At 46.6% G+C, this 24548-nt stretch overlaps 1 long non-coding RNA gene across 1 annotated transcript; it reads right to left on the bottom strand.

The window, feature by feature from the left end:
* Positions 1-5911: 5911 nt before the first annotated feature.
* LOC311518670 lies at positions 5912-23133 on the bottom strand. Its single transcript, XR_014711062.1, has 4 exons — positions 23015-23133; positions 11082-11407; positions 10310-10429; positions 5912-7671 (listed from the first exon to the last, which is right to left on the bottom strand). It is a non-coding gene; the product is annotated as an uncharacterized lncRNA (long non-coding RNA).
* Between the last annotated feature and the right edge of the window lie 1415 nt (positions 23134-24548).

Raw genomic sequence — 24548 nt, forward strand, 5'->3', positions numbered from 1 at the left:
TCTAAGCTAAAGAGTTAGATATTATTATTAAATAACTCTTTCCACAACTGCATTATTATTTTGTCTCGCTGTAGCACCTAGCAGCCCCAACTGAGGTCAGGGCTCCATACAGTGCTAGGCGCTGTACGTACGCATAATAAGAGACAGACCCTCACCCTGAAAAGTGTTTACAATCTAAACATGCAAAAGGGGGACCAGAGGCACAGAAAAGTGCAACAAATCACCCAATCTCACTGGCAGAACCAGGCCCAGAACGCAAGTCGCTCCAGCCAGTAGCTGCAACACTAGACAACACTATCTCCCTCAGTAAGATAAGTCTGTATGTCTGATGGAAATAATTCCCAGTGATTAAAAAGACAGGGACCCCGGAATCTGTGTAGGAGGGAGGCATCTGAAAGGAGCAATGCCCCTCCAAACACGGGATATGTGGGCAGTTGTGATTTGCAATGCTGAATTTTGCTCAGTGAGAATATGGATGTGGAAAAAAAATGTACTCTTTTCTCCTATGCCACACGAAGGTACTCGCCTGGGGAAGGGAGAGTTCTGTGCTCCTAGAAGCAGGGGATCGCTAGAGATAACAGGTGCTTGTCTTCTTTACAGACACGTGAGGTCAGTTCTTAAGACAGCCTAGAGACAATAGGAGTCATTTTGCTTTTCAGCCTTTCTTCCTGACCACCCAGTAGGGGGGGAAAAGAAACACCCAGAGGTTTCCAAGATTGTGTGAGAGAGAAAGCAGTGTTTAAACTTTGTCTTTCCTGCAGGTGTGCTCCTTGACGACCAAGGCTTAATGTGATCTTTGCAAGCTCGTCATTTCCTTTAGTGTTCGGCATTTTGCCTTTTCACCCTGTAAAACCTTTCAAAGAAATCAACCCTATTACAACAGAATTAAGTCTTGTATCCCTGCTCCCAACACCAACATCAGGGGGTAGGACAAAGAGTAAAAATACATACACAACACTGTCAGCGTTTCTGGTAGGTCTGAACTTTCAGAGCAACTACGTGGTGGCAGTTGACTTTGCCACCTACTTGTTTTTAATTACAGCATTCGCTGAGCTGCAATGATATCATGAGAGCAAATCAAATTTTGCCCTTATTGGGTTAGATTGGAAAGGACGATCTTCACAGACAGACAGAGTATATATTATATACACATGTTATAATGGAGAATATTTATTAGGTGTTGTTTATATTATAGTCGTTCCTCAAAGCTCAACCAAGGACCCCATTGTGGTGTACAGACAAGTACATACACTACCAGAAAGAACTGGAGTCCTAGAACAGACTTAATTGTTTTAATAACTATGCGTTTAAAGCCCTTCGTTTTTAATGACTTTCCCTCAGTGCGTGCGCGTGTGTGTTTGTCCTGCATGTATGTAAGTGTGTGTGCTCCAGCATGCACGCACGTGTGATTGTGTGCATGTCTGCGGGTGCGTATATGCACAAGTGCTTGTCTGCAAGTGTGTGCACACATACATGTGTCTCGGTGTGTGTGTAATATTTTCGGATCCCTTCGGAGCTGGCTGTTGGATTTCTCCCCATTTGCCGCAAACTGAGTCACGTCTGCCTGTCTTGTACAATTTTACACGGTGACTTTTTCATAAGAACAGCATCCACAGATCAGTGCTAGTTATAGAGTTAAATAATCCTAGAGGGAGGGACGCCCGTTAATAGGTTTAGGCAGGGGAGAAAAGCTATGATTTCCGCTGAGGCTTGAGATGAGTCTAAGCAACCCCAAAAGCTGCACTATGGACCAGCAATAAACTGGGAATACGCAGAGATTTAATTGCATTTGAAAGATTGCAAGTGACTACAGGTCTGGCTTCCAAGTAAATACTGAAATGCATAAATGAGGGGAAGGTCTTTTGCAGTAGAAAATATAGTAAATGTGCCATGAGATTTACGTGACTAAGTAGAAGGCCTGACTTAACTGCAACTCTGCAGCTGTGTTCTTATCTGGCTAGAGGAAGAAGATGAACAACAAAAGGGCCTAAGAAGCCCCAGTTGATGCATGGGAAAGCCATTGGCCGACCATTGTGGCTGCCCTTCTGCTGAGCAAATAGTTCAAACTGTTCATTCCCATCTTCTATTCTCTCACTGGTACATTGTTTGTGTCCTTGCATTTCATTCTGCAAGGAAGATTGCTCTCTGGGCCTATAAGCAAACAGTCCAGAAAAGAGCCAACTATGCTCTTCTTTTCCCTGGAGAACTAGCATTTTTATTTCAGCTCCAAGCTGTCAAAGAGCTGGAGAGTTTGTCAGTATCGTGAATTAATTGCTTTAAGCTGGAGCAGCCTATATGTGCCTCCAAATGTCCAGAAGATGTTTATTAATAATGTTTCCTCTGGTTTTGTTCCAAGCTGTTCTTTCCTATGCAGTGCCCTCTATTCACAAGCTAAGCGACATGCCTGCCTCTGGGTTAGAGTGGCTGAATGAAAGCTGCTTAGGGAGAATTAATAATAGCTCACAAGGTATTGCCAGCCTGAGAGATAAACATGTATGCATTTTGCTGCTGCAGGCCCGGTTGTCAGGTCGGAAATTCCACATTAGGACATGACATGGGGAACAAGTCGAAGAAGATGGATGGTGAGGGGGGGTTGACACGGAGTAAGCCCTTGTTTAAACACAAACATCTTTGATAATTAACAAAAGTGGCAAGGAAATTACCGAAAAAACCCACACAAAAGGTAAATGGATTTGTGTTTAAATGTGATATATTTTAAAGAGTTCCCTGGTGCTGAAGTCCCTCTTTAAGGGAATGAAATAATAAAGCAATTTATATACCAATAGAAAGCCGAGCTCCTAAGTGCCATTGTGTAAATTTTCCACTTGACTTTTCATTATCTACCTGAACAAAATCAATCTATATGTATGGGATCAACATACAATTTGAGAGATAAAAGGCGAAATAAATGTGCTTTGCATATCCTGCAGATAAAAGGCCCAGGGCTCCAGTCTCCTCTTCCTCTTCAGGCAGCTGCATTTTATAAAATAAATCATCTTGGAAAGGAAAAGGAGCAAGGCAGTGTTGGATCTTAAGTGTTTACTCCTTTGCTTGAAATATGGATCCTGTCAAATGAGCAGCAGTTAATGAGTAACTCTGAAGGAAAAGCAGCTCTCTTAGCTCTTCCCCCCCCCAACCCCTCGGATGAGCCGATCCCTCTCCTGATCTCTCTCCTTTTCGGCTTGCAATCCGCAGGCCCTTTTGTGATAGCACTGTACTCTTAGTGCTGTCTTCATGGAAACGCACTGCAAAGTTCTAGACCCAGGTACAAAGGCACATTGGCCCCAGGGGAAGGTTGTGAGATGAAGGGGGACAGGAAATCCAAAGTGAAGGGAAACATTCTGGATCAGATTCTGCCTTCCATGGAAGACCCCACAGGGAGGGGCAGGGCTAGAGATACTTGGGAAATTCGGGAGGTGCGATCCTGGCCCGACTGAAATCAATGGGAGTTTTGCCATTGACATCAGGAGAGTCAGCGTTTCACCCCAGTAGCTTACACTTACTAAGGGCCTGATCCAAGGCCCCTGGGAGCCAGTGGAAGTCTTTCCATCAACTTAAATGGCCTTTGGATCAGGCCCGGCATTCCCCAGGCCTCATGCAGTGGGGAGGTAGTTTTCCCATCCCACAGTGTGGCTGAAGAGAGTGGCCGTCTAATCCCACGGACATCCAGACCTCCATGGACAATCCTAATGGCTCAGGGCATGTATGGAGTCCCCCTCCATGAGAATAAAGGAAGTCCAAACCTGGCAGCATTTCTCCCTCTGGATCTAAACTCCCTAGGGCCTAATCCAATGCCCACTGGAATCGGTAGGAGTGTTCCCATTGACTTCACTGGGCTTTGGATCAGGCTTCTAGTTTTCTTCTGCCCCTACCTGGCCCCCAGTTCTCAATCGGGAAGTGTTGCAGACATGAGCAGATATTATTGCCAGCAGAACGACAAACCTTTCTGCTGTGCAGATTCCTCCCTGGTGCACTGGGATCTGATGCCGTGCAGACTGGCTTGACCCCGTCCAGCCATGCAGTCCTCAATCCCCATTGCCATGCACACAGAGGGGTCTGCTTGCTGTATGTATGGTGCATCTCCCCTCCACCTGACAGTCTGAACAGGTTTTGTGCCTCTTTATTCCCTCTGCACCAGAAGCAGAAGGGATGTCCCTGGGGGCCTGATCCAAAGCCCATAGAGGTCAATGGGAGTCTTTCCATTGAGTTCAAAGAGCCCTGGAGCAGGGCCAAGGCCCTTACCCTGCACAATCGGATTTTTAAACCGACTTAGTTTAATCCAGTTCCAACGCATGTGGGGATGCTCTTGTTCAATTTGAGTATCTCATTTCAGTTTAACTTCAACTGTTTCCTAATCAATTTAAACTTAACCAAAGTAAGCCTGTTTTGAATCTGAAATAAATGTTCACACAGCAGTTTGCACCAGCTCAACCAAATCAGTTTAAAACTTGTGGAAGTCTCTTATGTAGATAAGGCCTTAACTGTACTCTTAGGTTATGTCTACACTGCAAAAAAACCCTGCGGCAGTGAATCTCATTACAAAATTATGTCGCCCAGCCACCGCGGTGATTAAATCACTCACGCTTGGCTTCTGGTGTCAGTGATGCGTGTCCTCACCTGGAGAGATCGTATTGATTGTCAGTGGGGGGGGGCATTGTGTGAGGGGCATTGTCAGTGGGGGGCATTGTGGGACGGCTCCTGAAACCCAGTAACAGCCGACATAAGTAATGCAGCGTCTACACTGACTCTGCATAGACCTAGTTACGTCGACCATGACTCTATGATGCACAGGGAGGTGGCGCTGCTAAATTGGCGTAGAGAGACTTATGTTGGCAGCAGCGTAGACGCCGACTCCGTGGGTGCTCCAAGGAAAAAAGATCGTGGGTGTTCAGCACCCACGAGCAGCCCCACCAATCAGCTCCACCCCCTCCCTCCCAACACCTCCTGCCTGCCATGATCAGCTGTTCAGCAGCATGCAGAAGGGGCTATGGGGGGAGGGGGCAGAATGGGGTGGGAAGGGGTGGAGTGAGGGCGGGGATGGAGCAGGGGTGAGAAGAGGCAGGGCAGGGGTGGGGGGGTTGGGCAAAAGGGTGGAGTGGGGGCAAGGCCTGGGGTGGAGCAGAGGTCGAGCAGTCTTCCTTTCCCTCCTCCTCCCCCCCGCCCCGGGAACTCGGAAAGCCAGCGCCTCTGGGCAGCAGCCAAATTTAAGGGAAGACACTTCCACTGCTAGGTCAACACAAGGCAGCTTACGGTGGCCCTGTAGTGTAGATAGGCCTCAGAACCCAGGGCTCAGACTCAGGCTCACAAGGCTCATGCTATGGCACTAAAAATAGCCATGTAGACATTTCCTCTCGAGCTCTAAAATCAGGGCAGGGGGTGAGTATGTCTACACTGTACACTAAGCCCAGGGGCTCTGTTCACACACAAATCAGTCTGACTCAGGTCAACAAGCATTCAGGACCCATGCCCTAGGGCCTTGCTATGGGCGTAGATCAGAGCCAGAGCCCCACTGGGACTCAGGTCCAAGCCTGTAATTTTGCTGTGTGAACCCAGGTCAAGCCATAGATCTGAGTCAGAAAGTCTGCATAGTGGAGTACGGTTGTGTTAGCTTGGCTGTGAGACCCGGGTCTAGCAATTGTAAACCCAGCTTTACAGTGCAGTGTGGATGCTCAAGCACAGACTTGGAAACACCAAGTCCGCAAGCTCGGGTCCCACAGACCTGGCCTCGGTGAGCAGTGTTGACGTACCCGTAGTGATGAGTGCAGGAGAAACGCCTCCTATTATAAAATGAATAAAGAAGTAACTTTGTACCTTCGGTTACTCCCAAGCATCCCCCAGTGAAATCAATAATCAGTTGGCTGGTTTCCAACGGCAGCAGAAAAAGATAAATTAGGGTAAAATTATTGTTCCTGAAAGGTTATAACAATATGTTTTATTTACATGAGAACTCTATTCCAGTGTCACAGAGCGACATATACCGCCATAGTCTCTAGCTTGTGGGATCTCACCTGGGGGAGTGACACCCTCTCTCTTTTATGCCAAGATTGATGGGAGGGGATCCCTATTTTTTTTTTCCTTTCTGTAACATGCATTCACAGTATAAAACCACAGCCCCTTCAGGGTAATATAAATTCTTATTTTTGATCCGCTACCTGTGTACATATGTCTTCCACGTTGTTGCAGTATCTGAGCACCTCACAGTCTTTAACGAAGTTATGCTCACACACCCCCATGAGGGAAAGTGCTGATGGGGAACTGAAGCACATAGCAACAAAGGGCTTGTCTACATGAACATTTAGTTCACAGCAAGATGGTGTGCGAATCTACCCCGCACCAGCTTGCCACAGACAAACGATTCCTGTCGAACCTGCTTCTGCATGTTTATAGTTAGTTAATGCGCTTTGATTGTGTCCTTGTCGAAATGGGACTAGAACTGTTAATGCGCGTGAATAAGGTGCAGGTGGAATTAGAGCACGGCAGGCTAGTGGGGGGTAGGTACGCACCCCAGCTTGCCCCGAACATGTAGGCAAGGTAACAGTACTAGTGCCTCGCTCACTTGAGGATACGGCAGGAGGAAGGCAGCTTTAAATGGGAGGGAGGGCTTCTTAGGAGTGGCACTGGCTCGCGTTCGAGCTGCTTGGGAGTTTCTCATGGAAGAAGAAATCCTTGAAATACTCCCTTTTTTAAAAAAATTCACACCAAATTTTTTCAGCAAAAGAAAAAAATCAAAACCTGGGGGAAAAAATATCCCGTGCCACCAGGGTCAGTGTGAGTTTTGCCATTTATTCCCACGGGAGCAGGATCAAGATGTTAAATTCTTAAGGTGCTGATCACTGATGCTATATTGGGTCCAGCCTCCTATGGTGTCAGACCGGTTTGCCCGCCTGCCCAGCAGGATTAGTTGGGCATGGTGTGGGGGGCAGAGATTTGGCTTCCAGAGGCTGATCTTCCATTCCTTACAAACTCGACCTTCCCGTGGAAGTCAGTGGGAGTTTCAGATGGGCAAGGAATGCAGGCTTGGGGCATCTGGTCCCATCTCATCAAGGTACTGAAGCAGATGCCTAACTTTGTAAGCATCAGTGGGACTATTCACCTTCTAAAATTAGGCAAGTGCTTCCATACTTTGCTGAATCCGGGCCTAAGCCCCTTGCTCTGCCCATGTGAAGATGCACGTGCATATCTCATTTTCTCCAGGAATCTCATAATGGCTCATAATATTCCTCTTAGTGAGGCATTTATTTTCCCCCATCAGTGGAAAATGTATGGCTGTAGATACTGTATGAGTTTAATCTATCATATATGACCATAGGGGGGAAACAGTTTTCCTCAGTAGGTGACCAAAGGTGGCAATTCCCTCATATTTGTCAGAGGAAGATTTCTTTTTCCATTAAAGGATCCTCAGCTGGTGCAAACTGAAATCCTAGAGAAGCAGTGAGACCCAGTGGATAGGTAAATAAACTGGGATTAAGGAGACTTGGATTCTCCTCCTGCTCTGCTCTTCAATCTGCTGTGTTACCTGGAGCAAGTAACTTCACCTCTGTTTCCCTTCCGATCTTTTGTGTGTCTTGTCTATTTAGACTGTGATCTCTTCAGGGTGGAGACTGTCTGTTATGGGTACGTACAACACCTAGCACAACCGGGTCCTGATTTGAGCTGGGGCTGCAGCCGCCGCTGTGATATAAATAATAAAAACAAAACAAATCAAAACATCAGGAGAGCATCTGGACCAATGGGCCTCTTTCACACCTGTATCACTGCAGTTTTACCCTGGTGGACCTTCATTGAAATCAATGAACTTCCACCAGTGTAAAAGTGGCGTAACTGAGTGGTGACTCAGATGCTATGCTTTTTACCCCATGCCAGACACTTTCTTCAGGTGGGACTATACCGACTTATACCGATGCATTAGTTCACTTTTAAACTTGCTGCTATAAACAGATATAATTAGTCTATGCATCATTCAAAGACCTATAAACATAACTTCAAGGTATTAAAGCAAGGGTCGCCATAACAAATACAGACACCAAGAGGCAAACTGAGATGGTATCTAGGAATTTAATAAGACATATATACAGCAGCAATGACATCAGTTAGTTACATATTTTCTATAATGTTTATACCTACCATAGACGACTTCTGGGATTATTAAAATAAAACACATGAAGATTAATAAATATCAATTAATCATTCTCCTAAATTGCAATGGGTTTACTCTAACCTTGTTTCATATTTATGTCCTCAGTCTGAAATTGGAATCACGGCCAAAACATCACGTTTATTCTAATTTACTCAATTAGCACATATTTACTCAGCTTCCTTTTTTCCTTCCAGCTGAAGTGAGAGAAATCATTTTTGTTCTGATAATCTTTACTTTTAAAAATCTCTAGAAAGGAAGTCCTTCTCAAGAAGTATCTCTGTAGAGTACAGTGAACTGCTCTGTTACATATATTGGGCCCAATTCTCATTTACACTAAGGTTCCCTTCCACCACTCTGGCAATGTAAATATGCCTTAAAGCAGGGGCGGAGGGGAGGGGTGTCAATGTAATGTATGCACACTTCAGTAAGGTCATTTCACACTCCCATAGAGGTGTAAAGATATCTTAGTGGCCACAAGAACGTACGTCCTGCATGCAGTAAAAATGTGTATGAGATTTCATTTTGTATTTAGTAAATGTTCTGGATTCTTAACAGCATGCTTTATTACAGAAAAATCACACTTTATACCAGTGTATGCATATTTCTGTAATATCTACAAATGCTGTCCTTTCTAGCAGTTTGCAGAAGCATGCCTGGTTTAAAATGTTGTGCAAATGCATTATACAATTAGAGATTGTAGCTGCATGTAGTGATCATGTCAAATGTATTTCAAATACATTTATGAACAGAACCTTAAAGTTTAGAAATGCATTTCATTGCCCTGGGAGACACCCAAAATATTGCTACGTGAACCCAAGAACACAAAGAGACACATTAAGTACATAAAGCACCCTATGGCAGGTCAGTTGTCAATTAAATGAACAGTCTGGGCTGAAATTAGTCTGACTGTAATAAAAAAAGCATTTAGGAGATTAATGTCTGCAGTACAGAAGAGAGCAGAGATATTAAAAGGAAACATATGTGCACTAAAAACAGTTGCTTAATTCAAGTTCCTACTGTTCATTTTGAAGTCACACAAAGGAGATTAATAAGACTTTCGCTTCTCCTAGGGTAGCCCTTCCTTTAAACGATGAATGCATTTTTACAAACACAAGCTGTTTCTTTCCTTTTCCTCGGCTGAGCTACTGGATGATGGGGCAATAAACACATTCATATCTTTGCTGCTGACCACTTATTACTTTTTAGACTGATAAGCCTCTGTTTTCAACTAATTTAAGGGCTGGGAATGGCTATGGTGAAGATATGTCAATACAAGGCTTCCTGGAAACACTAAAGTTGATTCAAACAGCAAACATGGAAGTAGTATTTCTATAAAATGATACCTTTTCCCCCACTGAGTAGGACAAACAGTGATAAAATTCACTAGAGCAGAAAAAAACTTATCAGTAAGCTATTCTGCTGGGAGCTAGGGGACCCGATCCTTTCTACCATTTGAAGTCACTGGGAGTTTTGCTCTTGACGTGGGTGTGTCAGGGTCAGGGCCTCCATGGCATAATTCAACAATGCTGCATTTCCAAGGCATCTTCCTCATTCCTTTCAAATGAACCCCACTGGAGGTAATGATCCATCATCTGCACTGAGGGAAGCGTTCTAACCTAGGTTGTGTCGCATGCTGTCTGGACACACTTGTGTTGAATAGTTATGATTGGGCTCCTCTGCAGTCTCCTCCTTTGTTATCTCTCTCTTCCTTTCCTCTCTAATATTTTGCAGGTTTGGTTGGTTGTTTAGCCCCATGCCGGCTATTGCAGTTTGGTGCTGGATCTACTATTGGTATGGATCAATGGCAATTAGTGCCCCTTTTTCAAAGGGAAAACATCATTAGGTTCTTGACCGATGCAAGCCTGGAGTTCCCAGACCAGTGTTCCTTTTGGGGGTCTTTCTGGTGCAAATGGCAACACCAAGCAGCCCCACTCTGTGTGAGTAAGTGTAAGGTTCACAGTGTAGCTCTCTTTAGGCTGACAGGAAAATTAAATTAAAGGAGGCTCTCACTCATTGTCCGAGGTTAACGGGCTTGGGGGAATGGTGACTCTCCAGGGAATAAGGAGAGACATGAGAGAGAACGTGGGAATTGAGTGAAAAATATTCCCTGGTCGTTTCCCTGCTGATCCCTTTACAACTCCAGCTCGTCCCTCTGCTGTGAGGCCGACTTACTTGCACAGGGAAGAAAAGGGAGCCCAGCAGCCATCATGGGGGCGGGGGGGGGCACAGTTTCCAAATCCCAGCCCCCTGAGCTTTCTCCTCTCCACTTTGCGGTGAATGTCCCAAGGATTCCTAGGAGCAAAAAGATGTTAGATGGACTCTATGAATGTCACCGCCACAGATACAGGGAGACTCCCACGGGAGGAAGGGGGGGGTTGGTTGTTTTTAGTTTGGGGTTGGGGGGTTGTTTGTTTGTTTGTTTGTTTTGCGGGGGGGTTGGATGATTTGTTTGGGGGGGTTGGGTTTGGTTGGTTGGTTTGGTTTGGTTGGGGGGTTGTTGGTTTGTTTTGGGGGGGGTCATTTGTTTGTTTTTCGCTTGTTTTATTGACGAAGCCTTTTAGCAGCTGAAGGTCTGTTCTGAGAAGACAGAAGGGCCTTTTTTTCTTTTTGTGCAGGTGACAATTAACACCAAGCTTTGGAGTGGAAGCCAGACTGTCCCAAACTCGGTAGGAGCAGGGTATTTCTGGGGGGGACACAGAGGAGAGTGGCTCAGCAAATATTTAAAACTTTTACCATGTGACAAAAGTTGGGGGCGGGGGAGAGCTGGAATGGAATAGAGGATGGGGAGGGAGTTGGAAAGGACCCCTTTTCTCCTGTTCTGAGAAACGATCATATTTTCTTATTGCCCCCATTTCCCGAAGAGGCTGGGAGGGAAGGGGAGGATATGCATTCACATGTCATCCGAATTAAACCAGTGTCCTCTTATTGAAACAATAAACCATACATGCGCTTTAATCACTTCCAATGCTTGGGTTACATTCACTGTATTCCAAGTGCCGGCTATGCTTTTACACGAGTCTTCTTCGAAAACGGAGTCGCATTTGAGCAAAGAATCTCCCTGGTCTTCTCTCCCTGGACTTCGGCAGAATAGCCTGTATCGGTTTTTAATCCCAATGGGAGGTGCCCGATCCTTCATCCAGGGGCCGATCCTGGGACCACTCCCAGGATCTTCAGAGAACATCCAGTTGCTGGAATCGGGGGAATTCACACCGGTAATCGGTGTGACTGAGAGGAAAATCAATCCTTCCTTATTTTCAGCAGGAGGTTAGCCTGAAATAAAATGCGTGAAATAAAACCCAGAAATCAGGCGCTAATGTAGAGCCGTGGTGGTAAAGACAGAAAGACCTGGTTAGTCTGTGGCAAAGAAGTTCTGGAGACATTGTGGGATCTGGCTAGATCTTTTAGGGAAAGGCAATCAGTCATTCTGTATTAATGAAACCAATACAGGCTCTATTGCACTTTGCTAGATACTATTTCAAAACCGGGCATTTCCTAATCCTTGCCAGATTATTGTTTTAGGATGCGCCCACTGGTTCCCTTCTGTCTTCCCTACGATTTTACTTTGCCATCCGAATTTGGCTAACAAAGTTTTTTGTCCAGAAAACCCCATTGCTCTGGTAACTCCTGTCCTGGGTCATTGTCCAACGAAGGGCAACGGGGAAAACCAATTGTTGCCCTCCTTCACCAGCAGCTACAATTGCAGTCAGAGGACTAAACGGGGGGATCCCCCCAGCGAATTGGGTGTGCGGGATCTGTGGAGGATCTACCTGAACAAACTTTCGTGTGCGGCAAAAGACAACATCGTTGTTAACACTTTGTGTGCAGTTAACAGACTAAATCTGACAGCTGTTTCCGAGGCAGCGGGTGGGTTTACTGCACTATCCTGTCAGGGCAGCTTTCCCGAGCCAGACTAGATGGGTGGGGTTTAATTAACTCCACATGGGGAAGGCTCCCCCCACCCCCATGTGATCCTGGGGGTGAAGTGTTCCTGGCCAGCCATGAGAATTGCTGAGCCGGTCTGGGGTTTTGTGGCTAACTTTGGCAGGATCCCACGTTCTCCAAAGTGCTTGCTGGCATGAGGATGAGATTCTATGTGGGGAAAGAATAGTTCGTGTGGAAAAATAAAGAGCGATTTAAAAGGAGATCGGGTTGGGTCCACGATCTCCTTTCCATTTCTCCCTCGGAGCAAATTCTCCCAGGTCAGCTGGTGCTTGTAAATCAGACACACGCCTGCTTCTGTGTTAATGCGATTTGCATTTTTAAAAAACTTTTTGAACATTCAATTTCATGCTTGGCTACACCGGTAAATACAGTGGCACGTCATGCCGCTCTCCGCCCGGCTGTAATGAGCAAGCGGAGATATGCTTATTTCAAACCACGTTTCCAGCAAAAGACATTACCCGGGTGCTATCAGCAGCCTCCGCCTGAAATAGTTTTGCAAGACGGAGCGTATCTGAATTGCATGGTCCTCCGCTTGTGCACTGAGGGACTCTTACGCGGGCTTTTTATGGGGCTTCCTAATGAGATTTTGATCACTTTTTTTTTTTGACCGTTCCTTTGCCGATCCCTGGGGTTGGAATTGCGCTGAAGCCCCCCACACACAAACACACAAACACACACACACACACACCCCAAGTATAACTGAGCAAAGATCAAACGCGGTCTTACTGCCCCCAGATTGCATCCAGTCCTGGGCTACGGACTCCGGCAATGAATTCAGGGACTCGAGCCTCACCCCGTTGAAGTCAATGGTAAAGCGCCCATGGACTTCAGTGGGGCAGGATCAGTCCCTACATTAGTAATGTCCCGTATCCTGCAACAGGATCTGCTGGAACAATGGGGCTCGCGGGTCCCAGCGCAGGATTCTGGGCTGGATCCGTTCCTTCCACAGCGACCCGCCTGTCTGTCCAGACACATTTAAAGTTCGGACAGCTTCACAGAAACGGACGTGATACAGGAGCGTGTGTGCGTCCGAGCTGTACAAAACAGGCACGTGTATTGGGATATCTATGCGCACAGATTAGTTTCTTTCCGCCTGTGCACATAGCCAGAGAGAGGCAGAAATGGGGTCTGCTTCAGTGTTTTGATCTCTGTTTTATAGTCCTGGTTTGCAGGTTCCCGCAGTCCTGGCTTTGGTTGGTTGGTTTGGGGTTTTTTTGTTGTTGTTTTGTTCTGTGAAGCCAGTGGAAGCCCGGCGCTGTAACTGACCAGAAGTACACACAGGCCCGCCTCAAAAGCGCCTGTCCAAAAAGCCCTAAACAACGACGGGGCGCGGACAATCCTTCATGCGCCCTGATGTCCTGGCAGGAGAGTCGATCCGCAGGACGGTCTATCAGATTAAACAATAACCTGATGGGCTAACTCCCGTTTTTCTCCTTGATCAGTGGGAGTAAAGACCAACATTAGGTCTGGATGGATTCCTAATTGACACCTGTGCCCGGCCCTTTGTGAACTAAACTCTGCTGACCGCTGTCCGTTCCTACTGCTGGCTGCCTGGCGCTCTCTGCACGGCTGGTCTGTGTCGGGTCCGGAGTGCTGCGGAGTGAAACCCTATTTTGAATTGTTTTCTATCCCAAGGCTCGGCGAACCTGGGAGCTACGCTACCGGGGTCTTTAGGGGGGGTAAATGAAAGTAGTTAGAAACCAAAGCCAGGAGCTAGGACATTTCATGGCTCAGTTTTAACTCCAGAAGGGATGACAAGCGTGGCGAATAATGTGATCTTGCGTTCCCCTCGAAGTTCGGCCATGGACATTTCTTGGAAGCAGGATCGGCCCCGTATTTCCCAATAAAACTCCCCAGCAAACCTACCCATTGCAAAGAGAATTTGTTGGACAGGGAAAGTACATTGCAACTGTCTTTGAAGCGTCATTCCCGTAAAAAAGTTTATCCAAAAGAACATAAGAAGTGAATCATAACGAACACTTTACCTATATTCTGTCACAGTTCCCTGCTTTTTGGGCGGCAGTGACTGAGATATAAAAACTACTCAATCCCTGCTGGCTTTATTAATCACTCATCGTTGATTATTGCTGCAATTATCGATCATAAGGAAAATAATTCTGGCCATCGGTATGTATTCTTCACAAGAGAAGAGTGGGATGAGGAACCACTTTCTGATATGCAAGCACGACATGCATTTGATTAATGGATAGGAAATCTATCTCAGCTTAATTCCCTTCTATTTAAAACTAGACGGTAGCCCACATGTCCTCACTTGGATTGAGCTCCTCTCCTGATTTCCACCGGTAAAAGTGTCTGTTTCTGCCCTGGGGGAAAGTTTTCCTCTTGCTGGGGCGATTGTTTCGATTTTTGGCACTCATTCCACCGGCGATGGGGGCGGGAGAGCTTTTCTTTAAGACAAAGCTCCTGTCTGATTTCAGGATTGTCTGTCTCTTGCAAAAACTGGGGGCACCCTTATGTCCCCCTCACGGCTTCAATATTCCTTCTGGGGTTTTCCCCGTGTGCCCGGGCATAGATAAATGCATGCGTCTCCCCAAAGTGGGTAAAGCAGAAAATGTTTCCGGCAACTTTCATGCTAATGTGATCTTTTCAGTTAGGCAGGTGCTGGGGACTTAGATGAGAGGTCGTCAGTGAGGAATCACCGTCTATGAACAATCATTCTTGGGCAAAATGTCAAGCGGAAGAGCTGCGCGTATTTACGCCTGGCCAGCAGCTGGTTCTCCGCGTTTGGGGGGCAGTTGATTAGTGGGGTAGAGAAGGACATCCTGGGGAAAACAGTTAGACCTCCTGAATTTAGCATCGCTCTGCAAACCAGCTGGAGGGACACTTGAGGGGGTCGTAAAAGCAAAAGCCACAGCAACCTCGATTGCCTCCGCTGTTCACGTGTCTTTCCAAAAATCCGTCTGTGCCGGTCCCCCTCCCCTCTCCCTCATCAGACCTGCTACTTTGTTCTTGGGCCCTTTTAAATGTATTTCAGCAAGCAAACGAGACACAGGTGCATGTCCAGAAAACCAGAACAGACTGAAAGTGAGAGAGGCCGCCATTCAACGGGATGGAGAGGGGGACAAGGGCAGGTTACTTTTAGTTGTTGACAAAGGAAGGGCAGAATCTAAACACCGCTTCAGACAATCAATGGACCCTTGTCTCCGGTTACCGAGCTGGGCTCTCTAAATGAGTCTGGCATGCTGATAACTGCAGGGTAGGCACCTGAGATAAACTCCTTCCAAGGGCTTGATGGCGCACGAGATAGGGAAGGATCTGGGGCATGATCTGCGGCTGGGGAGAGGCGCTTTAATTTGCCTGCCCCTGCGTAGAAAAGGACAAAGGGGCTAATTGACAACAGCGCAGTTGTCCGGAGCCCGAGGAGAAGCGCTGGGCGAAGAAGTCGTTGTACCCTGGTGCTTATTTGCAGGACTGATGAGCACGACAGGGCGTGAAGCTGTTTCCCCTCTAGCTTCTTCCTTTGGAGTGGCTAGGACTTCTGAAGAGCCAGCACAAAATCTATACCTAGCGATTCCCCTCCTGGCTTAAGAGTTTCAACTTCAAAAGCTTTCGGTCAGGTTGAGGGTAGTGGGGACAGGCTGGTGTTTCGGGGGTACATTCTGAAGGAGGTGCAGCTGTTACTTTGGGTTTCCTGGCCAGAAAAGTACCGCTGGCCCTTCTGGGGGATCTGATGGGGGAAATACTAAACTCGATGACAAGAATGTATTTATTGCCAAACCTCCAGAAACCCTTCGGAAGGGAAGCCCCCTGTTAAGCGACACTTTCCTGATTTTTCATGGTCTGTGTGTATATAAATCTCCTCGCTGTATTTTCCACTTTATGCATCCGATGAAGTGAGCTGTAGCTCACGAAAGCTTATGCTCAGATAAATGGGTTAGTCTCTAAGGTGCCACGAGTCCTCCTTTTCTTTTTGCGAATACAGACTAACACGGCTGCTACTCCGAAACCTTTCCTGATCTAAAGCGATCAATGGTTTCAGTGGGTTCCCCTCTTCACTGCGGCCCTGGCTGACATCTTGAATGACACCGAGGCCATGTGTTGGTCTAGTGTCTTCCTCTTGCGGGAACACCAGCATCTGGCAGTGGGAAGACCCCGGTTGGCTTGCCCTCGCTGCATCCATAGCGCTCCTGGGCGCTTTGAGGTCCCGGGGAGTTTCTGAGGCTGCGGGAGGAGGTTGACACCCGCGGGTTTGCGTTTGATCTTGGAAGCTGGGGAGCCCCTAGGTCTGACAGCCAGATCCACGCGCAAAGCCTCTCCTGGTTTGCAAGGCGGTTAATGGCGCAGCCCTTATTCAGCGAGTCTTCCAGGTGAAGGCCAGGCAGCGTTCAGAGGGAGACACCTCTCCCATCGCCTATTAAAGCAGCCTACAGGTTCCTGTTTCCATCATTCCCTGCGCGCAAGGATCCACCAAAAAGGAATGGCTCCGCAGCGCCAGATTTTCAGATCTAAGGCAAAAAGCTCCCCCCCACACACACACACACACACACTCCCCCCTTACACCGCCAATGCGCTCTCCATGCCCCGCCAGATGTTCCGCGGCTGGAGCCATTCGGCTGCGTGATTTTTTTCATCTACGGTATTTTCAATTCCACCCAAAATAATCATAATAATTAATAAAAAGCAACCCTGCAAAGTAAAGCGCTGGAAAATAAGCGCGGTTTATGGGCGAGGGAGCGGGTATTTTACGGCTAGTTTTGATGGCCGAGGTTTCCCTTGGCTATGCAAAATAGCACCGGGATAGATGGACGGTAGCAAGAAAGGGCTAAAGACCCCCAGCCTTGCACAGCCGCCCTTTCCGATCACACCCCGGGGCCGCCTATCCCACCCCCGAGAACCTCCAGCCCGAACCAGGTGTTGCCAAAGCGCGGGGTTAGGTCTGGGACCCGGGAGTGGTCAGCCGCAGCGTAGCCAGCTGGAGCGCTTCAGTTTTGCGTATAGCGGGTCGCCAAGTTCGAGTCACTGTTATAAAGCGGATCTTTACCTCGTGACAGCACCGCATCATTCCCAGCCCACCGATTCAGGACCCAGGGAGCACAGGGATCAAAAGGAGCCCCCAGATTTTTGTTCCTGATCGGGGAAGGGAAGGGAATAGTGTGTAAATATACAGCACTGGAGATACTTACAAATAATGTCATGAGTGCGGACAGGCCATTCTAACCTCCAATATCTTCGTCTGAATTCTTTAGGGCCTGATCCAGAGGCCACTGAAGAAAATTGGGAGAGTCCTGCCGAGTTCACTGATCTTTGAGACAGGCGCTTTTCAGCCCTAGATCTCAAAGCACTCGAAAGAAGAAGAGCCAACTCGTTAGCTCCATTTTATAGAAGGGGGAAACTGAGGCAACCTGGGGGTCACAGGGGAAGACGGTGGCTGAGCCGAGAATAGAATTCGGTGTAAGGGTTGCTCATCCTTGCAGGGAGATCTAGGAGGCCTTTAACACATAGAAACGGGATTGCAGATAAGGTGAAGAAGGACACTATGAAATGCGGTGTGAACAGAACAAAACATGAAAACGAATTTAGTCCAGTATCTATTCTTGCTTGCTCAAAAGCTGAAGCGACCAACGGTTAAGTCATTAATTTTAAACACAACCGAATACCCGCTGTGTTCACCCTTCGGGTTTCATGTCATGCTAGTTCCCAAAGCAACAGGGGTTTTCAGGTTGTTTTAATGTAATTGCCATCAGAAGCAGCAAGCTTCGGACCATCTCTTTTCCACTTCGGCAGAAGCCTGCATTGAGACCAAGGAAGATTTCGCCGTTAGAATCGGTGGCAGCATGTAAAATCTTGTGACGATTTTACATTTAAGATTTATTAATGCTGAACTCAGCAAAACTGTGGTTGAAAAAACTCTCCTGTGTTATATGAATTTAGAAACGGTTTTAACTCAGATTATTATCAAGGATGTTAGGTTTAAATCCCTGTATTTTAAAATTATGATTGAAAACAAAAGTTTTTCCAGTGCAGTAAGATTCATTAATATTTTGATGGATAAATCATCTGTAGCGAACGAAAGACCGAAACTCAGCATTTAAGATGTTAAGTTCTTAAATATTCTTCCTTCCCCATATTCATTGGAAGTTTATTTCCTGAGCTGTCTTACGCTTTTACCGACATTCTAACGAAATTTCTCCTTTAAAAGGGTCTCTTCTCCTTATCTCCAGAACAAAATCAAACCTAGCAATGTTTTCTGTGCTTATTTCAACTCACATCCTCCCACATTGCAAAATGACTTGGAATCGAAAGTTCACACGTACGATTCGAATGCAATCGGGTACCATTTTTCTCTGGATGAATCGTTTTCCGAAAGTTGTCTACAACAAACTATTTCTGTTGCCTTGACTAGTTAATGAGTATTATCACGCACCAAGGAAAACAAAATGCAAAGCTGCTCTTGAAAATATGCCCAAATAGAAATTGAGTACTCCTTTTCCAGAAACCATTTTTAGCTCTATTGGAGAGGAATCTGTCATGTAAATAACAGGGCAGCAGCCTATAAATCATCCAATGGCATGCTGTTTAATATTTACTTATCTGAAGGTTATACACTGCCTAGGTAGTAAACTTTGACGGTTTTGTTTCCACTCTCTCCCATACCTGGGTTTTATGGATCAATATCCCATGGAAGAGAAGCGAGCTTCTCCCCACCGCAATATCGGATTAGGAATATTTCTAGAAGAAAGAGGCGAATGTGAACTGACTTTAGCCTGCAATAGTCTAAAGCAGAATTACAGCTTGTAAAATCGGTCCCCATCAGTCTCCCAGGAGACCGGCTCAACTTCTACTTGGGTGTTCCGCTCCTTGTTAGCCCGCAATAATTAGCCTCATCTCACCCCCAAGGTTTTTTCAGATTATCAATAAATGCATTTTTTGCATAGAATTATAAAAGGCCTGGCGGGGTCGTTTCCCGGGCTGTTTAGAGGGCGATACACTTTGGGAAAGTTTGCCACAATAGGTACACAGCTGAGAGCCAGGCAGTTCTCTTTAAAAGTTGGAAGTGTGACTTTCTTATCAAACTGCTGGATATGTCATCTTCTTTGTGCTTTGATGTCTGGTGTCTTTTGAGACCATCTCTGCATGTCATTACCAGGCTCAAACAATTAAAGAAGTGGCTTTTTTTTTTAAACTGGAAATAAGGGGAAAAAAAGAAAAAAAAAGCTCTGTACACAATTAGACGATTTTTGGCCTCAGATCTTAACTGTGAATAGTGAAACTCACTATTAAACTGGCTTTTCATTTGTTAAATAGACAAGTTAAATACACGGAGAGCTTCAGATATTTGGGGCCTTCGATTTCAACTGTGGGATAGTGAAACTCCTGATTAAACTCAAACTGGCTTTTCATCAATAGACACGTTTAAATACACGGAGCCGTGATTTTAGCGAATTGTACCCCCTGGGATGGTTTCGGCCGCAGAGAGCTAGCTGTGGTCGCTGGAGAAAGTCATTATTAAACTTTAAACTGCCTTTTCATAGCAGGGGCATTTGAATACTTTGATTACTAGGCAACCAAGCTGCACTGCAGCCAGCTGGTTTACCAGCGTTACAGCCCTCGATTTTTGCCTTTAATCTAACTGTAACGATTGGAGGAATTGACTTTGCATCTTCAGACAAGTTTTAATGCAACCTAGGCCCTTTGGGCTCAATTAGCTGAACGGACTTTAGACTCCACAAAAGCAATTAAGTTTGATCGGATGGACCCTGTATTTTTCTTCCCCCTCTCCCCCCCCCCAAAAAAAACCCGCCATGACCCTGGGGTAGAACCAGTCCCAGGATTGGAAGGCTGGGTGGAAATAAACGTTAGCTAGCGGGTCAAACAGAGTCACGTCTCTCTGGTGTTGTTTCCTCCGGCGGGAACACAGTTTGGGGGAGGTGGGGGCTGCGGAAGGCCTCTGATTTTGTTCGCTGGAATATGCAAACCAGGCAGGGCCTGTCATTAAACCGAGTTACAAAAAGTTAAAGGAAAAGATTGCACTAGCCTGGGGTTGCCATGGCTCTGCAGACGCCTCGGCCTGTGATGTCCTCCAGCTAGAGGCATCCGGGGCCTGCGTTGCGACATTTGAAACCCTGCTCCTCTTATTCTTCTCTTCTTCTTGGGGGGGGGTGTCGGGCAGGGAGAGGGGGCGGGTGAAAAGTGCCTTCTCCCCTTTGATTGATCAGAGTAACCTTGCACATTGGCAATCCAGTTTTGTTTTTTGTTTTTTTTTGGGGGGGGGGAGGAGGGGAGTCCATTCTGTTTGCTAGAAGAAATGAAAGGGCGGGGGGGCTGCACCGGAGGTGTCTTGTCAAGTCCTCTGTGAATTCGGTGCGTCCGCGTGCGCCCCACTTTGGAAAGGTGGCTCTGGGCTGTGCTGGTGGAAACTTGTCTTAATTGCGGGGGAGGGGCCCAATTAGTCCGTTCTTTCTCACCCGACCAGGAGGCTGGGCCGGCTGCTTTCTTGAGGTGACGGGGCTCTCACATTGACCCCACCGCAGGACCTCACTAGCTCACAGGCTGCTTGGCCTCCTTAGGGAGCAGCTGATGGGCGCCTCGAAAGGCCCCAGGCTCTGAGCGCTGTAACCCCGCCGTTCTCCGCGTCCCTTCCCCTACGCGGCGCGAAGCGAGGATGTATTTATTTGTGTCGTATTAAACCAACAACCAAAAAAAAAAAAAAAAAACCGGGCCGAAGTGGGGGAGAGCATCCCCAAGATAAAGATCAGGCGCGTAAATTGGCCATTTGGCAGATTAGATCTCTTTAAAACGCTAGCTTTCTTTCCAAAGTACCGTTGCATTAAGGGGCCGCCTAGCTGTGAACCAGGATCACAAAGGCCATTCCCTATTTAATTCAGTCCTGGAGTGGGCTTGACTTGAGGTTAATTTCCCCCCCTCATACACACACACACATTCCCTTCCCCCCTCCGCTCCCATCAAAGGATCCCAAGTGAAGTACGTGGATAGACACTCATTTAATGACAAGTAATTGAGGAATCCGGGGGGCAGCATTACGCGTGGAACGGGGAGGTTATTAATTATTTAAAAACCATTAGCCTCTCTGTGTGTCCTGCCCAGATCTCATCTTGTTGGGGCAATATAACCTGTCACATCAGTCAGAGCGAGGGGGAATCAGAAGCGACTGGCCCGTTCGCCTCCCTTTTCGCGTGGAATTTGTTAATTTTGCCATCTCACGTGGGAGGTGGGTTAGAGAAAAATCCCGGGCTCCCACCACCGCCCCTGGGCCATTTTTAGAACGAAATCACACTGGCCCCTTTGTAGAGGCGATCTGTTGTGCAAAGTGACCGAATACCCCGTGTAAGCCGCGTTCAAAATTTCCCACCCATCTTGCTTCGGCATGAAATGAAATCCGTTTGCCAAAGTCAGATCGCGCCCGCAGACACCGCTTGCAAACGCGCACCGCCGGGAACCCGCTCGCAACGGGATAAGGAGCTCCCCGAATCCTGCTTTTCTCTGCGCCCCGATTTTTAATAATAATCCTTCCTATTTACGCTCGGGAGAGAAAAGACATATACTAGCGAACTGGAAGCCCTTTTCTGCAAGCTCTGAGCTCTCGGGCTGCTAGGGACAGCTCAGACACCGCTTTAACGAGTGGCACTTGCGAATGCGATTTTTAATGTGGTCAGTTCTGGTGTTTTGTGTTGTTGGTTTTTTTTTTTTTTTTGGAGGAGTCACCCCTCATGCCGGTTAAAATCGATCTTTCCGCTATCCTCTGTCAGGTTAATTCAGTGGATATGGATTTGTATGTCCTGAGAATGAGAATAAGTTAAACATTTTTAGAATCTCCTTTGCCTTTTCATATATGGCAAACTCTATTAAAGTGATGTATGCACGCATGCCTACCACGAATTCCTTTAAATTCACCACCGCTCACTGCAAGTTGTCCCCGAGTGAGCTGAGCTCAAAGGTCAGTTCTGTACAGGCATTTCTCGGCTGTGCTTTGCCTGAAGTTTTCATAAACGGGCAGGCTTCAGGCATTCCCGTGGAATTGGATGCTGTGGTTTTCTCTGTGAAGCTTTCATTCAGTACACGTGTGTTTAGGGTAACACATCCTAGTGTGTGGGTCGGGGGAGGGAGGATTCAAATACCTTGGATGTGCATTAAACCAGTGGGTGCGTCCGGACAAGAACAAAAGAGCATGTTTTAGATCAATCAGCAGGAAAAAGCGAAGTGAATCGATATGAAAACAGGTTTCAGAGTAGCAGCCGTGTTAGTCTGTATTCGCAAAAAGAAAAGGAGTACTTGTGGCACCTTAGAGACTAACCAATTTATTAGAGCATAAGCTTTCGTGAGGAAGTGAGCTGTAGCTCACGAAAGCTTATGCTCTAATAAATTGGTTAGTCTCTAAGGTGCCACAAGTCCTCCTTTTCTTGATATGAAAACAGTTACATGTGCTAGGAAACTCCGGCGAATGCAATACAACCCGGCTTGTCTCGGAAGGACCTGGCTACTGCGAGTTTTGTTTTCCGGGAAAGAACTCGCAAAGGAAATGCGAGCGAGACTCGTGGAGTTTCAGCGGGTTAGTCCCTGAGAAATCAGTTTCTTGTAATGAACTGTCCATAAACTGAGCTCCAGAAAGACCCCCTGTGTAGGTTCGGGTTTTCACTACCTCCTACTCTCTCCCCCACCCCCACCCCCAGTAGGGAGGTTTTCCTTTTAATTTAATTTAAACATTTACATTTAAATTTTTTAATCGACTACTACTTAATCAAAAGCAACCCTCCCAAGATCGTTACCCGTGGGGCATTCCCTGTTTCAACCTCCTCCACTTTTAATCCAAGAAATTCGAGATGGCAAAAGCCCTGTTCGATTCCCCAGGATCGCCCCCCCCCCCGTTTACCTCGCTTGGTTTTCATTTGGGGCGGGAGGGGTAGAAATGGGGAAGCTGGAGATTGGGATTAAAAAAAAGGGATGGAAATCACCTACCTGCCGCCCCTTGAGCTGCACATGGCTGTGACAATCCAGCATTAGGCAGCCCGGCGCGACACCGCTGCATTTATTGCAGCTCAAAGCGTGCGACTGTTGACTTTAGCACAAAGCAAAGATTTCACTGCCCGCTAGTTTAAAAATGAATATTTTACCAAGATATCGATCAGCTTTATAAAATTCAGTTAAGCACAATGGCTCAAAAGGAGGGAAAAAACCGGAAAGGGACGCACTCTAACATCTGTGTAAATTTGCTGAAGTATGACGTGGTGTTGAAAGTTTACCCTCCTGGAATTTGGATCTAGATTTTTTTTTTTTTGGTTGTTTAGTGACTTTTGTTTATTCACCGATCACGGTTACTTAAACCAGCAGGAGCGGCAAGAGCTTGGTGTGGCGAGGAACTAAATAGACCGAGGGGAGAGGTTGTTTGTTGGTGTTTTTTTCCACCCTGGGTGTGTGCGCGATCCATGGGGAAAGGGAGCGAAGCGCACAAGGCAACACATAAAGGGTCTGCTTCTAAAGCAGGCATCCAAGTGACATCCTTTTTGTGTATGCGGACAGAACTGTATCTTATCGGTTGGGATCAGCGGAGTGAGAGACGCTAAGTAGTTTAAAACTACCATTTCACAATGGGCATGCGATACAGAACAGAACAGGTTAGAGCATCGCAGCCCCGCGGCATTGTTCCCAAATCAGCCTCGTTCCCTGCTTCTATTCTCCTTCCCTACGGGAGCCTTTTATGTGATAATGAAACACATTTTATGCTTTGGTTCACAACGTGTGTGTCCTTGCAGTGTAGAGACGGACAGATTTCTGGCTGGATCCTAGTTTTGTTTTGTTTTTGGAGGGTTTTTTTTCCACCCCCGCCTTCCTTCTCTTTCCCCGAACAATGCCGAATTTTAAGAAGGATTTGAATGTTATTTTGGGCAGCGGATCTATTACTCCTGAAACGCGTGGGAAAACAACAAGTGGCTGGGAAACGGGGGGAATGTGGTGCGTGAAAAACCGTTTCAGCACCGGGATGTGTTTTAATCAGGCAGCGGACTTGCTTTCAGAGCGAAATGTTTGCGGGGTTCAAAGCACCAGAAGCTGGTTTTAAAAATAGCACCTCGTTCTTGGTTTGTAAAAGAAACCGTGTAGGTCATTTGATTCTACTCTCTCTGAAACCCAAGTGACCACCAGTGTGTGTATTATGTATGATTTATTCCCTACACAATGTGATTTGCTCCCTACACAATGTCATTCTTTCTACGGACCTGTAGTGATGCGTGTCTAGACACAGACATAACAGTACTCACACAAACACTAATTATATCCTAATCAGATCCACGGATCTATCCATCTATTGATATGTAACAAATCAACAATTAGACAGTGGAGTTTTTTCAATGCAACGTCGATTACTTTCCTCGAAAACCTGTCATATGATTTGGCAAACCTTTCATGTGTACATGGATATTTCTGGTTATGAAAAATGCAAATCTACCCTATTTGAACGTTATTTCCCCTCTAATAGCTGAAATCTGTGAAGAAA

This window comes from Lepidochelys olivacea (genome assembly GCF_965140295.1).
Source record: "Lepidochelys olivacea isolate rLepOli2 genome assembly, chromosome: 3".
Classification (NCBI taxonomy): domain Eukaryota; kingdom Metazoa; phylum Chordata; order Testudines; family Cheloniidae; genus Lepidochelys; species Lepidochelys olivacea.